This window comes from Dama dama, chromosome 4 (genome assembly GCF_033118175.1).
Source record: "Dama dama isolate Ldn47 chromosome 4, ASM3311817v1, whole genome shotgun sequence".
Lineage (NCBI taxonomy): Eukaryota > Metazoa > Chordata > Mammalia > Artiodactyla > Cervidae > Dama > Dama dama.
The window spans coordinates 16950858-16966781 of NC_083684.1; the positions used below are offsets into that span (position 1 = coordinate 16950858).

Below are 15924 nucleotides of genomic sequence, written 5' to 3' on the forward strand. Positions count from 1 at the left end.
TATTTTTGTGGGCTTTCTATGTAGACCACTAATTTGTCGACTTCCAATCCATAGAAGTTGTTGCACTTTTTTGTATCAACTCAGTGTGTTGTAGTATTAACTTTGTATTAAATATAGGGAAGTGGAACGAAGTAGCTATTGGAAAACTGGTGGCCGGTAAATCATAACCCTTTCTAAGCAGTTGGTTTTTGTTGCCCTTTTGGGAATGGAGTAGGTTTTAATAACTTCTAATTAACGCGTGTCGGTGGAATTTAAGAGGCGATAACTTAAAAATGAGATCTTACAGGAAGCTGCAGTTTTGGTAAATTTTTGGCGCTTCGGTTTACTTTACAACTGTCCGCCTTTAACTTTTTGTTCACTAGTACCTCTGCTTTTGAAAGTAACTCAGTAAAGTTCTATGCACAAAAAAAAAAAGGGCTTAGTGGTTGAGTAAGTTTTACAAGTGTGTAATTCAAAGATTTCTTTCCTTAAGAGATTTAGTATTTGCCTTTTTCTCAACTTAAATTTTAAGATAGATAGCTACAAAATAGGTACAAGATTCATTGTGAACGAATGGGTCGTAGTTGTAGTGATTTTGAACAGAAAGAAGCATGTTTAGGCATAATTCACTTCATTATCATAAGCACCAGTCGCAGGGCAAAATTGAAATGTTAATGAGCAGTGATAATATGTAAACATGATTGTAATTTCGTTTTCTTTCCTTGTCCTAGTATTTGTTTTATACAGCATTATTGCCTGCATGTTGTACATCTTTGGAAAATTAAGGTGGCAACAGTTAGCCGAACATAAATGTTAGCAACACTTTGGGTTTATTCTTTTAAAGTGTGATTGAAATGCTTTTAAGTTCTAGCATAGACAAGGTAGGAAAGGAAATGGTGTGATTTCTCATACTTTTCATAATTTTCTTTTTAGAAGCGTAGTAGTGAAAACAGGTAGTGAAATCATGTATGTGACAGGATTTAATGGTTCGATCCTGCTTAAGTCAGGCTGAACATTTTAATAATTTAGTTTTATTCAGTTACCTCCTGTCCTAAGGGTACTGCCTTGGTCATTGCCATTCATTAATTCAACAAATACTGATTGAGCGATCAGCCTGTGCTAAGCACTGTGATGCATATAACGTGTTTACTGTGGTGGTTCACAACCACAGATTAGCAGTAAGGGCTCTATTTTGTTATATTTTTTCCTTAGGTTTTTTTAAGGGTCCTATTTTAAAATTGGATTTTTAAGGTTACAGTTTAAAACATTTATAGATTATATCCTATTTCCATAGTATTGATTGAACCCTTTTCCCTAGATTGATGTGAAACAGTGAAAAACTTGGAAACCTTTCTAATGTGGATAGCTTTCAACACATTTTAACAAACCCAAATAATGAACTTTGACAACTGAGGTGAAAGTACATCTCTGATTAATATTTGTCGTCACGAGGGAACTGATGAAATGATTTGGGATAATTAATTTGAACGGACCAGTGCTGTCTTAAACCAGAAGAAGCGTTTGTGATCATTGCAGTTGCTCTTAGTGAAATCTGTACAGTAACGCTTCTTACACCCTATTTGAATATCGTGTGGCTGCTCCTGTCCTGGTCCTCTGCAGCGGGCTCACGCCAGTCTTTTCCTTACCTCTGATAATAATAATGTGGCCCCTCATTTTACACTGTGGGGTTTCTTGGATCCAGCTTACAGCAGATGTTGGGTGTTACTGAAGCATTGAGTATCTTTGTAGCTGACAGCTGTTAGTAGTTCTCCGAAGAGAAGCGTTTTTACTGGTGTTTCATAGTGAGCAGCTGAAGCAAATACAATTATTTGAAATATAGGATATTTGGAGATACCAGTGTTCGTTTGTAGAGTGACAGCAAGATCTTGAAACAGGTCCTCACACTAGATACACTGTTTAAAGTTTGAGGTGATGGTCTCCTCAGGGGTTCCTGCAGACAGCAGTGGAGGTGAGCCCCATCCAGGGCCTCCCCTCACGGAGCCCACCTTGTGGGGACCAAGTGATGAAGTGATGGCAAGTAATAAGTGGACCCGCCTCACGCTAAATTTCTCTCCAGAGCAAAAGTTAGGATGTTTATTTCAGATTTTTTTGAATATCGAACTGACACGACTTGAATAGTGGGTCACATAGGAAAACTTAAGGAAGAAAAAAATTCCAAAGCGTAATGATTATTTAATGCCAGGCCTAGTGGCACATTGACTTTCTGCTGTGCTCAGACTATAATATTCAAGTAATTGAGAAAAGTTGTGTCATCTCAACCTGAAGTAGTTACATCAAGATTATTTGTTTGTTTGTTTGTGTTTTTACAAATTTCAGACATGTAAGTACTTGCTGTTACGAGATCTGGCTTTACAAGTGGCACATTGAAGGTGGTTGCTGAGGACACTTACTGACAATACACTAAGTATGAAAGCCAGTGGGAAGCGCTTGCTTTTGAATCCGTAATCATGCTGTCACCGTTCTCTTTCCTGCCACACAGGCAGGAATCACGGTGGCACAAAACAGATAGATCTGTCTGCAGTGGAATTCCCTGGCCTTGGGCCCCTGGATTACTGTCGTTTGTCGCGTCAGTGCTGCTTCAGCAGTGTAGATGTTCAGTTCCAAAGACTTGCGTGTGCTTGGACTGCAGTTTTCCTGTTTTTGACGTGATCTCCCAATAGGTCTTTCTGTGATCTTTTCTGTCAGTGCCGGCTGGATGAAGAACTGAGTGTAGGCAAAATAAAGATAGCCCTTGGGGTAGGTTTATAGTACTATTTGTTTCAAGGATCAGACATTGTAGAATCTGTCATAAACCTCAAGGTGGAGCCTTCAGAGTGCAGACTTTTCATGAGTGGGCCACTTTCTGACTATTTGAAAGCTCCTCAGCCATGACCCCATTTTCAGCAGAGGACCCGAGAAACCAATAGCTCTGTGCTGCTCCCCATCTGGAAAGGCCCTGTGCTCAGGTTGCCCTCTCCCGGGAGTAGGCTTGGTGAGGTGTAGAGGTGGAAGTGTGGTTTGGGGTGGGGAGGACACAGCTGGTCTTCCTGGACATGCTCTCTCTGGCTGCCTTGAACACTGAGAGATGACCAGGTGCCTGGACCACGTGCTAGCCCAGGGCTGCTCCTCTGCTTGCCCCTCTCCTGGGCTTCATCTGCAGCTTTTTTTTTGGTTGTCATCCTTCAGGTCAGTTCTCACTTTATTATTTTGGTTATCAGCTCAGGGACCATCTCACCATCTCATAAGCCTGCACTCTGTGATTTAAGAGTCTCACAAGTAGTGCATTGGAAATAAAAATACCTCCTAGTAGAAAGACTGGTACTCCACTCTTGTGCCTTTGGTATCCAAGTTTTACACCTAGCTGCCTGTCTCTCTCTCTCTCTCTGATGATGGTACAGTTTTGTTTCCCCACTTGTACTTGTTTTATGGAGAAATGCTTTTTATCTGTTTGTACTACATGCACACAGTTGGCATGCCAGTGCTCTTTTCTAGCAAAGTAGTCTTTAAAGTTTCAAAAGATTCAATGTGATAGCTGCAAACTTATTGCCATTGGAGCTACTGTGAAAAAAAAATTAAATGTAATTTGAATAATATTAGAGATCTCAAGTATGCTCTGCTGTAAGACACTGAATGTAGGGAAAAAACCTTGCATTTAAGACTGAACAAAATAGAGGGCTTCATGTTACAGACCTGTTATTGTGGATGAGCTGGCAGGGGAGGGAAGGGAGGAGTCCCTTGAATAGCCCCCCCCACACCCCCATCCTCACCTGTCTCCTGGAGCTGTAGTTCCACGAGAGCCATCGGATGCACTGGAAGTGGTGGGGACTGTTTTTTGGACCATTTTCTCAATTTACTTTCCTCATTGTTCAGAAAAACAGACGTTTATCATTATTGTGAGTACAAGTTTAAAGTATTCTTTGTTTTAAAATATGTTGAATAAAGCTGGATCTCTATAAATTGCTGCAAGCCATCGACCTTGTGAACTACAACCAGAACCGCCCAAGAACATTTAATACATGGCTGTGTGTGGGGAATTTTGATTTGGCTTCTGGGCTAATGAGTTAGTCTGCATTGTTTAATTATTCTCACATAAAGATAGTATCCTTTTCTCTGGATATAAGCAATGCGTTTTAAATTTTATTATGCTCATTTAAATTTAGTTAGGGCCAGTCAACTTGTGAATTTATTTGGTATTCTGGTAACCGTCAAGAGCATTTCTAGTTTTCCTCTTCTTATGTGTCTCTCCTATTTTAGACAGTTTATAACTCCAGAGGAGTGAAGCAATGCCTCTTGAGAGACTTTCATCATTAAAATATGTACTCTTTCTATTTTTTTCTGAAAATATCAGTCTTTTTACTTTTGATAGCACTTAGGAGGAAATAAAAGAGAATTTGAAGATGATGTTTAATTCTCAAGTGTTTGGAGATTCCTGCCTGATGTTGTAGAAAACTCCTGTCTCTTGATGTTTAAGTGGTAATTCTCCTTGGATGGTTACCAAGATGTGTGTGTTTATTTGAGACCTGGAGAGTAGGCCTTCGGGGTAGATCTGGTTGGACAAAGAGGAGCATATTTATTATGAAATGAAGCATTGCAGCAATCAGCATGTGGACAGGCTGTGTAGTTTATAAGCTGCATGGTTTGTGAAGTGCTGTGGCTGGCATGATCCTTAACAGCAACCCTGTAATGCATTCCTGTTATCACCATTTTACAGCTGGGTAAAGTGAGGCTCAGGAGGTTGTGATTGAAGTCATGTGGCCATGAAAGGCACTATCGGGGACTTAAGAGCAGGTTTGGACTTCTAGCCTCTGCCATTTATACTTGGCCAGACTGATAAAGGCCTGCTGTCTCACAGTGCAATTTCCTCATGATAGTTCTCAGAGAAGGTTTATGGAATGACCGAATGAATGAAATAAAGGTTTACATGTTTAAAGTAATTATTTAGGGCTGGAAAAGGAAATGGCAAGCCACTCCAGTATTCTTGCTTGGAAAACCCCGTGGACAGAAGAGCCTGGCATCCTACAGTCCATGGGGTCACAAAGAGTCAGGCACAACTTAGCAACTAAACAGCAACAACCAGTCTGTTATTAATTGCTAGAGTCTGTGTAGAGTGCATTTTGGTAAAACTTGTTCTTTGATTTTATTTTTGAATACAAAATAAAAACTTGAATTTCTTTTCTTTTTTTTTTTTTTTTAAGACTTGAATTTCTGAAACAGACATTTTTAAAGTAAAAAGTCACTCTCTCCCTCCCTGATCCTTGGTCCCATTGGTCTGTCTTGTGTGCCTTTCCTATTCAGACACTGTTTTTGTCCCCTTGTCTCATAATGCAGTCTTCTAACCAGATGGTTGGGCTTCCCTTGTGGCTCAGTTGGTAAAGAATCCACCTGCACTGCGGGAGACCTGGGTTTGATCCCTAGGTTGGGAAGATCCCCCAGAGAAGGAACAGCTACCCACTCCAGGATTCTGGCCTGGAGAAGTCCATGGACTGGATACGGTTAGTCCATGGGTCGCAGGGAGTCGGACACTGAGTGACTTGCGCACACACATGACCAGATAGTCAGTGAGCTGGACTTTTTGGAGCACCTCTTGTTTCTAAAATTATTGAAGCTGTCTATTCAAGTAGAATAGAATTTTTCTTCTTTTTATTGGATTTTGCCAGGGGATGGAGCACATGTTCTGGAGGTTAAAGTGGTTCTCTGTGACCCAGTGTACTGAGAACTGTGGAAGTGCTGTAGAAATTTGTGACTATTAAAATGCCTGAATAATTTTTTTTTTTTAAGAAATGGTATTTTGAAGACATTCAGCCCCTTAATTATAGCAGTCATGGTGTCCAGTTTCTATATTGTAAAAAAAAAAAAGGCCTGATTCAGATTCAAATTCTTACCTGTTAGTCAACTCTGCATTAAAGAAGACCCCTGAGAGGACAAACCTTTGGTTAGTTTGAGAGGTTAGTAGGTCATCAACCTTGGTGACTAGTGGGGAATTGGGTAATGAACCTGAGCTTTCTCCTGTCTTATTCAAAACCAGACTTTCCTCACTTCCCCCCTTTGTTTATTTCTTTCTTTATTTTTGGCCACTCCGCAATCTTAGTTCCCTGACCAGGGAGTAAACCTGTGCCCCCTGCAGTGACCTATGGAGTCCTAACCACTGGAGCACCAGGAAATTCTCTAAAAGATGAGCTTCTTTAATTCATTAGTTATTCGGAGGCAGAGTGGGAGATACATTTGCTTAGTAACATTAAGAAAATAATTAGTGGTAAATTAAAACATGAAGTTTTTTTAATGCTAAAAAAACTAAAAACTTAAAACTACATACTAATTTGGTCAAAAAGCAAATTAGACTGTGAAATATTTGAAAAAGATTGAGAAAGACTTTTTCATAAAATATTTGTCAATAAGCTGGTTCATGTTTGGTCTCCTCCCCTTGTATTTATTGAAATACTACAGTGGCAAGAAAAGAAAAGCAAATCCTAAAGAACTGCCCCACTCTTCATGTCTGCTTCCTCTCCCCAGAAATCATATTCCATCACTTCTAATAAAATGCAAAGTCAGGTCTTCCAAGGGTAGTATTCTGTGCCTTTGGAATTAATTTGTAGTATACCAGGCACTTTTATTCAGAACTGCATATAAAGGACTTTTTATCTTTTGTGATTGCTCAAAGAATTTTGGTGGCCAGGCCTTAGCAGGATAGAGCGGAAGAGAGATCTGTACTTTGGGGGTTGACAGGGTAGTAGGAGAGGGAAACCTGCTAATTGGTGAATCCCCTTTTTAGGGTGGTAATTCCTGTAACAGAAGTGTGAACAATATAGTCAGAAACTTTCACTCATTCGTTCAGTAGGTAGTTATTGAGTGGCTACTGTGTACCAGGCACTGAGGATGGAATGATAAGCAGAGATGGGCATTGTCCCTCTTACCAGGGAGCTTACTGTCTAGAGGGAGAGACTAATCAGATAGTCACAGGAATGCAGAGGGCCATTCCACACTGAAGACCGCGTCTGGAGGGAGGGCAGGGGAGGCAGGGGACCAGCTCCCAGAAGCAGGGCTTTGGCCGATACCCAGTCTGAGATGGCTCTGTGGCTGCAGGGCCTGGGGGGTCCCTGAGAACTCAGAACTGGGTGCCAAGGTGGTGGGCGGGTGGGGAGGCGGCCAGTCTTACCCTGGGGAGAGCGTGGAAGAGGGTGACGCACTCGCACGCTGCCTGCCCCACAGAACCGTCCTGCAGGCTCAGGGTGGCCTCGAGCTTGAGCTTGGGGAGGGTGCGGTGGAGGTGGGAGGAGTGGCAGCGCCATGTGGGTTGGAAAGGGAGCATCAGGGGAAGCTGAGAAGAAGCGTCAGGAGAAGCTGACTCTCCTAGAAAGGCGACATTTGAGCAGAGAAGCTCAGGGATGGGGTGTGGGGAGAGTGTATGCGGAAGAGCAGAGTCTTTAGGTCTGCTGCCTGTTTGGGCACCTGCGCCTGGTGTGTAGGGTGGGGTGCTGGGACGCTATGGGGGGATTGGGGAACGAAGGATCTTGGTAGTCCAACCTTGGTGGTGGTGTCTGTGGGAAAGCGCAAGCTCTGTGAGGGTTGCTGATGGAGGTGGTTGTTCTAGGCCCGGTTGGGATCCTCCCCAGGGTGGCAAGGGTGTCCTCTGCCGGCTCTCCTCTAGATCCCAGAATGTTTGCTCTGCTCACCTCAGCACCTTAAACCCTAAAACTTTGAGGGGGGAAAATGTAGGACATTTGTTTGGGAATATCTGAGGCAGATTAGTGCAAGGCAAATAGCCCTTGAGTTTCCTCGGTGATAATTGGATAGAGTCGTTAGGGAAGGTCATTTAGGGACATCAGTTAGTTCAGTTCAGTCGCTCAGTCATATCTGACTTTATGACCCCAAGGACTGCAGCACCCCAGGCTTTCCTGTCCATCACCAACTTCTCAGAACTTGCTCAAGCTCATGTCAGTCGAGTCGGTGATGCCATCCAGCCATCTCATCCTCTGTCGTCCCCTTCTCCTCTTGCCTTCAGTCTTCCCCAGCATCAGAATCTTTTCCAGTGAGTCTGTTCTTTGCATCAGGTGGTCAAAGTATTGGGGTTCCAGCTTCAGCATCAGTCCTTCCAATGAATTTTCAGGACTGATTTCCCTTAGAATGGACTGGTTGGATCTCCTTGCAGTCCAAGGGACTCTCAAGAGTCTTCTCCAACACCACAGTTCAAAAGCATCAATTCTTCAGCCATCAGCTTTCTTTATAGTCCAACTCTCACATCCATACATGACCACTGGAAAAACCATAGCTTTGACTAGATGGACCTTTATTAGCAAAGTAATGTCTCTGCTTTTTGATATGCTATAGGTTGGTCATAGCTTTTTTCCAAGGAGCAAGCGTCTTTTAATTTCATGGCTGCAGTCACCATCTGCAGTGATTTTGGAACCCAAGAAAATAACGTTTCTCACTGTTTCCATTGTTTCTCCATCTGTTTACCATGGAATGATGGGACCGGATGCCATGGTCTTAGTTTTTTGGATATTGAGTTTTAAGCCAACTTTTTCACTCTCTTCTTTCACCTTCATCAGGAAGCTCTTTAGTTCCTCATCACTTTCTGCCCATATTCTCTTTAATTTTTGGAGAGGGGGGCAAATTTAAAAACCAGCATTTATTCCTTGATTGTAAAGAAAATATATCACCCATATATGATGACTCTGAGATGACTTCTGTTAATATTTTGAAATGCTTCCCTTTAAATTTTAGACATTTGGGTTCATTTTACATAATGTGCTGTGCTGTGTTGCTTAGTTGGTCAGTTGTGTCCAACTCTTTGCGACCCCATGGACTATAAAGTCCATGGAAGAAGTCCATGGAATTCTCCAGGCCAGGATTCTTTACCAGCTGAGCCACAAGGGAAGCCCAAGAATGCTGGAGTGGGTAGCCTATCCCTTCTCCAGCAGATCTTCCCAACCTAGGAATCAAACCAGGGTCTCCTGCATTGCAGGCGGATTCTTTACCAACTGTGCTATCAGGGAAGCCCTATTTTATATAATAATATTTCTTAAGTCACGGTCCTTGGTCATGGTCTTCTCAGTTGAACCACCTGGCATCCTGGTGGCCATCCAGACACACTGAATAGGGACCCCTAATTAGGCCCCCAGCTGTTTCCCTCAGCCCCCCAGGGCATCAGCCTCACACAGGTGTCAAAGCCTCCGCATGCTTTTGTTTACGCCTTTCCCCTTAACCTGCCGAGCCCTTTCCCATGAATAGAATTAACTGAGTCCTATTTTGGACATTTAAAAACGTTTTCAGTCGAGGTTAGGTATGAACAACAACAAAAGACGCCAGCTGTGGCCCTCTGAGAGGTAATGTTAGTAATTTTAGCCCTGAATCGAGTGACTTGTGGAAACAGAACCGACTGAGGAGCCTGACATGTTGCCGCTTTGAAGACCTGACACCCTGGGTCTTGAGCATGAGAGTTCAGTTTTGTTTGAAGTTCAGCAGCTAACTGACAATTCCTTTCTGAAAACATTTATCCAACTCTTGCTCTATATTGTATTATATTCCCCAAAGCCATGAGAAACTGGGTGGGTGCCATGTGGTGAGATAGGACTCTCGTGTGAGGGGCAGCTCGAGCTCTGCCCCAACTCCATTTAACTGTGACTGTCTGCCGTCTTTGAGGATTGGGGCATAGCATTGAGCCAATTTGCCACTGGAAATTCTTGCAGCCTTTTTTGTTGTTGTTGCTGGTCATGGATTTGTCAGCTTAGAAGTTCTTGTCTCCAGTTTTTCATAAATTGGTGCTAAAATAACACTCTTGATTCCATCTTGGTTCTTACTGAATTCTTGGCTTTTCCGTGCCACACTACACAGTGTGAGTTAAGTGCCAAGAGCACAAACTTTCTTTTTTATGTGTGACTGGAGTTCTATTCCATGAAAAAGAGATAGAGATTGCTTTGGAAAAAAATCTTGAGCAGTCTCTTTAGTTTTGGCTGGAAGTTTCTCTGGCTGTAACTGAACTTCACTCCCAATGACACTGTAGCAATATCCTAGCCATGACTGGGCTTGGATACAGAGTTGCCGCAGCTCGGTTTGGAAAGACTTGGCCTCTCACCCCCTGACACATGTTGAGCAAATGAGTCTCTTTTCTTTTTAAGATGGACAGAAAGTAAAATATGTTGCCATTTTGTTTCTTTGCCATTGATTTCTTTTTGTTGATAGCGTAGATCTGAGTTAGCTTCCTCCGTTCCCTGTGAAGAAGGGAAGGACTCCCAAGCGTGTCCAGCACCGGGAGCCTGGAGGGCCCTGTGGACTTTGGTGCTGGGGATGCCCTGCCCTTCCTCCTGGTCAGTCAGCTCTTCCGGGAGGCCTGCAGGCTGCTGGCCCCGGGTGGGCCGAGTGCCCGAGCGGTGGAAGGAAGGCATGGCCCTGCCTGGCGGAGGGCACAGCACACAGACGTCGTCTGGCAGAACCTACTTCCAGTCCTAGGAGTGAAGGTCAGGACCACAGGGTGCAGGAACCACAAGGGACAGATTTGCCCTCCCTAGACATACCTTTATAGTAACGAGAGCTGCTGCAGAAGAGGTGGGCTGCTCCTCAGGTTTTCAGATGGATTGCAGTTCTTGCGTTAAGAATGCAGGTGACCTCTAGGCTTTCTTTAAGGGTTTCATGACTCTCATTATTCCTGTTGTGTAGTTTTTTGAATCCAGGCGACTCATCTGTATATCAGCTAATCTGTTTTGTTTCGTTCTTTGGGCTGTTTCTCAGCAGGTTTAGCTGAGATCAGAGGACCGTTACTGATGCAATAAATACCTTCATGGTATCTTTCCCCATGGTGTTCCAGAGCATTGATCCTTTGTTGACCTGGTCTGAGCAAATGCCATTATCTCCAAATTCCAGAGCCACAGAGCTGTCTACCTTCCCAGGTGGAGAGCCTGAGTATGTCACTGGTGAGTGTGGAAAGAGAGCTTTTCCATTGGCTTGCCGCCTCAGTTATGTTTGTGTTTCCTACCTTTGTCATCTTAGATATATCAGCCAGTGTCATTGTTCGTCCAGTGGTTATTTTTTGAACTCAGCTATTGCCAACAAAAATGAGCACAGATAAGTTGTCTCTGCTGCAGCACGCTACCCGCTCTGTCCACACGCTTGCTCCCTGGCCGTGGACCACTTGGAGTGCGTGAGTCTTCTCAGGCAGGCCTGCCTCCCTGCCCTCTTTATTTTAGTTTTTCAAAGTGGACAGGTTGGTTTATTTTGCATTTTTCCTAGGACCAGACCTTATAGATGGCATTGTTGTTGTGTACTTGCTAAGTTGTGCCCGACTCTTTTGTGACCCCTGGACTGATGGGGTACAAATGGTAATATTTTCAAGTTATTGTCTCTTTTTGATTGTGTATTATTTTTCAGTTGGCAGGATCATAATTGAAACTGAGAATATGCTCTAAAATACCATACTTAGAAGTAACCTTAAAGTCGTTGTTCATTCACTAAAGTACATGTGCGACTTTTTTCTTACCCCACAGACTGCAGAACACCAGGCTTCCCCTGTCCTTCACTGTCTCCAGGAGTTGGCTAGAATCCAGGTCCATTGAGTCAGTGAAGTTAAATTGTTTTATGTCTGACAATAGCAGATGACGTTCCACCATTTAATTCTGTTTATGTTCAGGAAAAAAGACTTTCTGACCTAATTGGAGATTTCCAGCTCTAATGCCTCCGTGAGTTAAGCTTCAGCTAATATAGTGAAAGAATGAAATGTTGGCTTCATTTTTTAATTTCTTTTCTGCCCTGTTTAAAATCGCAGCCTCCTGCATCCCCACCACCTTCTTGCCTTGCTTTCTCTTCAGAGCACTTAACACCTTCTGATCCCCTTCATCTGGTATCCTAACAGTTATTTGGTTCATTCTCTCTCTCCCTTTACTAGAGTGGAAGATTAGTGAGGGGAAGGAGTTCTCTTGTTCACTGTTACATTCCCTGAGCCTGGAATGTAATAAGTGCTCAAAATATGTTTATTGATGAATAATTAATGGAAGATATAACACAGTCTGTACATTTAGGAAATCCCTGGTTGACTGTGGGAATGAGGCTAATCACCTGTTAAAATCCAGAGTAACTCAGGTTTGTTAGGAAAGCAGTTTGCAAAGAGGAGACTCGAACTGAGTTCTGCGTGTGAGAAGCCAGCCGGGACAGGCATGTTAGCTGCTGCTTGTAGCGGCTCTGGAAGGTATCTAGTGTTCTTACCCTGTGTAGGGAGTGGGTGACTCAGTAGGTGACTGAGGTATAGGAAACCATTGGGGCAGGTTCTGAGATGTGCAGTGTGTTGAACTCTGCAGACATGGCAGGTTCTGCAGGGGGAATTCAGGCAGTGAAGGAGGTGGGTAATGACTGGCCTTGAGAATGAATGGGATTTGGGCACATGGAGAGAAAGGAGGAGGGCATTTGATGTGGGCTGGTGCCTCCAGCGTGGGTGGTAAATGGTCAGCCAGCCTGAGAGAGGAGTTGGGAGCCCTGCAGTGGTGTCCAGGCTACAAGGCGCAGCTTGCCGTGAGGAGGACCCTGGGATGCTGTGCTACATGCCCTGTTTCTCAGGCTGACGCTACATTAAAAGTCAGCGGGGGATCCTGTTAAAGGCATGTTTGGCTTCTGTAGGTATGGACTGGGCGGCGGGGTCTGAGAGCTGCATAAACTCCCAGGTTGTGTCTCTGCTGCTGGGCTGGGAACCACACTGTGAGTAGCAGGGTGGTATAGGACATGAGGAGCGTGAGAGCGTCTGCATGTCCTGAAATCATGTGCCGAAATGTGTGCATGTGCATTCTTGAGGTGGTGGGCCTCATTTGCTTGCATCACTTCCTCACCACCGCCAAAAAGGTTAGGGGAATCAGTGTCTCACAGAAGTAATGTGCCGATTAAACAGGATCCTAGCTCCCTGACCAGGGATCACTTAATTGGGTTGCTTATTTTAATTCATGCAGTTGCTGCTGTTTTTACCAAATGAAATCTTTTGAGCATTTTGATGTTTTGATGAGATTGTCCAGGAACTGGGGTATATATATAATTCAAGATAATCTTCCAAGTTTCTCCTCCAAGAGTTTGGAAGAACAGTGAAGTTTGCTGTTGGCATAAGTGCAAAACCTGGTTTTGAGGAAATAGTGGACCTTTTGATTTCAAGGTTAAGCCAGAACATAACAGTGAATGAATCTAGGGGTTGGCAGCTTGAACTGTGGAACTGGAGTATAACTGAGCAGTCCAAGTTGAAAGTGTGAGTTTGGAATTCATCTGCTTAGTTGAAGCTGTGAGAGTAGGTGGACTGCTTAATGGGAGAATGAATAATCCAGGTGTCAGCCCAGAGGAGAGAGAATGGTTAAGAGCCAGAACCAAGTCCTGAAGAAGGTACAGAGTCCCCTCCAGGAAAGATTATTATGAAAAGTGTGTGTGAGAGAGGTCTTATTATTAATCAAGTGCTTGATAGATTGATGAGCTTAAGGATGTAAAATGATTTGGTTTGAATCAGGTTATTTTTGGAAAACCAGAATGTTGGAGGCGAAAGATTTCATTGAGTCAAAAGAGCAAATGGAAAATGAGTTCCATTACAAAGCAATGTCTCTGTGAAAAAGACATTTCTGAAAAGTTGCATTGGAGTGGAATGTTTCTATCAAATTATTTCTAGTTTAGTTGTGTTATAGTTTTTCTTCTGATTGTTGGACTTTAACTTGTTAATGACCAATAAACCCTTAAAAGCACTAAGAGTTCCCATTTTAAAAACATCTGCTCTGAGGGAAAAGTAAAAAGCATCTTCTCTGGATGTCCGTCGAGCAGTGGGTGCTCTTACGGAGTGAGCATTCGCCTCAGATTGTGTTGTAGTTTCTTCTGTCTGGTTTAGGGCTCCCCCTGAGTGTGGGGATAGTTATGGCTACCCTCACCCCAGTTTCTGCTTCATTTCTTCCACACCTCACTCCTTGGGTCTTGGCTGTGCCTCTGTGTTCAGTGATTCTGAACCCTGACTGCACATCACATTCACATAGGAAGCATTTGAAATGCTAAGTGAAGCCTTGCCTCCCACCATGGAACCCAGAATTGTGGCCTGAGGATGCTCAGTTGGTCCTCAGGTGTCTCAGGGCTGAGAAGCACCGCCTGATGGCTTTGTCCTGTGCAGCTGACCCTGTTCCCCAGCTTGGTGAGCTCCACCTTTGTAGGAAAAACAGTATTGTGAGCTGACTGGGGTAAAATTTCTTTTCCAGAATTCTGAGCTCCACATGTTTACCTTACAAGAGACTTTCTGAAGTCTTGAGTTTCATTTTTCTAATAAAATACTTCTAATCATAACATAATTTACATATGTAATTCAAGAATGGAGTTCAGTCTATTGTTTTGGCTGGTCGGGTAAACTATACCTCCATAATTACAATCTTTGGAGGCTGTTTTTCAGCAGGGCATTAGGTGAAGGTTAAATTGAGAAAATATAAAGTGGACTGTTTCCTCAGGAGGCTTGGCAGATCCTTAAGCTCTCAGTACCTGTTCTTGTATTCTTTTATTTTCAGCAGATAGTAATTTGCAGCTTTTACTGTTTTGAGCAACTCTTCTAACTTCGGTCTTCATTAACAGCCAAAGCAGTTCATGAGAGGAAACATTCTATATACTTTCTCCTTAAAATTGGAAGGAGAAGAGTGTGTGTACCAGCTAAGACGAGTCCTGTTTCTTAGGCACCTCTATGTTTTTCAGGGTGTTTGAAGACACCATTGGCAGTGACCAACAGAGGAAAATAATCTATGTAGTCACACCTCTTTTGTTCAAAAATGTCTTTTAACATGGAGCTCTGATTTAGTGATGCACTTTCCTTTCTGGCAGGTGATCTTCAGTAGTCAAGCTTTCGTTGGTTTGGTTCCAGCATATTTCATTAAGTGAAAAATCCTGTAGAACAGATGGATTTACAAGTTTCTGCTCATGTAGCATTTTGTTTAATGCAGCCCTAGTTTTGATTCAGCATTGTTGGCACTGATTGTCTGTGTGCAGTGTGGGGTTGGGTATGTCAGGGGATCTAGGCAGTTGTAAAGGCCAAGCCAGGCATGAACAGTCTGAGGTTGGAGGCTTAGAGAAGCCGGTTATAGTGATAACAGGCAGCGGAATATGGATGCATGCACTATCGTTTAGGTAGTGTTGTGTACCACTAGTTAGGGTCTTTGAGTTAAGGAACATGAAATCTTAAAGACCCCTCGTGTGTGAGTATTTATCAAGTGCTTAAGAATTCTACTTATGTAAACAGAAAATCAGTATCGTGGTCCTTGATCTTCAAGAGCTGTTTTTATAATACAACTGCCTCATCTATTTATTGATAGATGTGTGTCTAGTTAAAAACGTCAACCATATTGAGGTATAATTTAATACAATAAATGTGCCAATTATAAGCTAGCGCTTTGAGTTTTGACAAATGTATATACCAGGGTAACTGCTCCCACAATCAAAACAGAGAACATTTTCATTGCCTGTAAGTTTCCTCTCCCAGGCAATTACTGATCTGTTTTCTGTCACTATTATAGGCTAAGTTCCCATTTGCTAGAATTTTCTTTATGTGGAATTTTATAGAGTACTCTGTGTGTTGCCTCCTTTCACTCAGCATACCATTTTTTACATTTGCCTATGTGGTATAGGATTCTTTCCTTTTCAGTGCTGGGTACTAGTCCATTGTAGGGATGGACCACAGTTATCTCTTCACCTCTTGGTGGGCATCTTGATGATGCCCTAGATGGGCACCTCTTGTTCTAGCATTTGGCTGTTATGATGAAGCTGTTGACCACATTCACGTGCAGGTCTTTGTGTGAACATACATCTTCATTTCTCATGGTTAAAATACCTAGAAGTAGAATTTTTCTATGTCATATGGTGGGTGTATGTTTGATTTTGTAAGAGGCTGCTAAGTTTTTAGAAAGCGGTGGTCACCTTTCACATCTGCAGCAGCAGTGCCTTGTTCCCCTCTGTGTCCTCACCCACCCTTGATAG

The 15924-nt window shown here is 43.1% G+C and overlaps 1 protein-coding gene across 1 annotated transcript in view; it reads left to right on the top strand.

The window, feature by feature from the left end:
• USP10 (ubiquitin specific peptidase 10) overlaps nt 1-15924 on the top strand; it is a 64519-nt gene that overhangs the window by 985 nt on the left and 47610 nt on the right. The window lies entirely within an intron of this gene.